Raw genomic sequence first — 1,934 nt, forward strand, 5'->3', positions numbered from 1 at the left:
TAAATGTAGGTATGAAACTTTCACCCAAATGTGTCACTAGATGGCAGTACAAATCAATTTTTTAAAAAAAATCCAATGGCCTTAGAAATGTCCATAACAAGTTCAACTTCAGGAAAGCACTTTCATCACTTTTGACATGGTCAGGGCAATTGTATTTAATTCAATGTGGATTATAATGACCTAGAAGAGTACTCTCAAGCTTTGTTAGTTAGAAGACCTGAACTGCATAAAGGATTTTTTTTTTTTAAATAAGGAAAGCTGACTCTAAAATTTTAGTTTCTTGCTTTAAAGAAAGGTGAAATTTTAAGTAAACGTGCTGCTGGGGGAAATTGTACATTCTGAACATTACATCTGCACACTTTCAGGATTCCCTTTTGCCAGCTTGGGCTGGCTAAGACTTAGTCTTTAGTTCAAAACTGCAAATATAGCTGCCAGTCTAATTCTCGGGGGAGCTTTCAGCTAATGGCAGAGAAAAAGTAGCGCTTAAGTAATTTGTGAAGTGAGGATTGATTTACAGGTTGTTTTGGCATCCGAGTCCCTGGACCTACTCACTTGTGGTTGAGATAATGAAATAGATCTCAGCCATTAGAGGGGAATTCTCAGCTTTTCCTTTGAGTGGGAGCTGAGGTCAACACATTTCCTTGTCTCAGTTTTCAAGGCTTGACTTTCATGGTATGATTTTTAATGCTCTGACTGGAGTCCTGTCTAGGCAAAATTACTACCTGATCACTTTTTTTTTTTTTTTTTTGCCAGCCCTGGGGCTTGGACTCAGGGCCTGAGCACTGTCCCTGGCTTCTTTTTGCTCAAGGCTAGCACTCTGCCACTTGAGCCACTTCTGGCCATTTTCTGTATATGTGGTGCTGGGTAATTGAACCCAGGGCCTCATGTATAGGAGGCAAGCACTCTTGCCATTAGGCCATATCCCCAGCCCTACCTGATCACTTTTGAAGAGGTTGTATTTGTGCATCTGGATGCTAAATGGTCTCAAAATGCAAAATTTAGAAACTTTATTTTAGCTTTAGTTGTCATTATGAAAGTTACCAATCTCTTCTAGAAGGATCATAAATAATCATCAATGAAATGGAATTCAGTTAACCCTGTCAAGAAGTTGAAGGTTCGGGACATCAGTTTTGAGATGCATATATTGGCTGCTTTTTCACCCAAGAGCCAAAATGTACTTGAAAGCTACTGTTAAGGCTAAGAGTAGAACATCTGGGGTCAAGATCTTGTGACCTGATAGGCATTATTGAGCCTCTCAAGCTTCAAACTTGCAATTGTAAAATGGGTGTCATGATATTTCCCAAAGTTGTTGGAAGGTATGAAGGAAATTATAAAAGCATTTGTAAAGCTATGTGGTGCTAACTGAATATTGAGTATCACTGTTGTTTTCTTTTTTTTTTTTTATCATATTATACCATCCAATCCCCTTATCCTCAACTCTAGTTGCCCCCTTCTTACTCAGTGTCTTTTTTTTTTTCTTGTATAGGGACTTGAACTCAGAGGTCTCAAGCTCTTTCTGCTTCTTTATACTTGGCTAGTATTCCCCTACTTGTGTCATGCTTCCAACCCAGCTTTTTGTTAACTAGAGATAGTCTCCCCATCTGCAGTGCTTAAGATCAAGTCTAGAGCTTCATGTATGATAGTCAAACACTCTACCACAGAATTATATCCCAGCCAAGAACTCTGTACTTCTATACCTAGCTGTCTACCTGATGAATTTCTAATGCCTAATGATGAATTTCTTCTGTTTCTCTTTTCCTTTTTCTCTGTATCCTCTTTTCTTCCCTCTCTCCTCTCCTCATTCTGATAATGTTTCACTATGTACTCCAGGCTGGCCTCAAACTTACCATCTTCACCCAGTCTTCAGCCTCTGAGTGGTATGCTCCACCCTAAACCTGGTTATGAATTGAATTTCCACTTAAATATCACCATGA

Source organism: Perognathus longimembris, chromosome 2 (genome assembly GCF_023159225.1).
Source record: "Perognathus longimembris pacificus isolate PPM17 chromosome 2, ASM2315922v1, whole genome shotgun sequence".
NCBI classification, from domain to species: domain Eukaryota; kingdom Metazoa; phylum Chordata; class Mammalia; order Rodentia; family Heteromyidae; genus Perognathus; species Perognathus longimembris.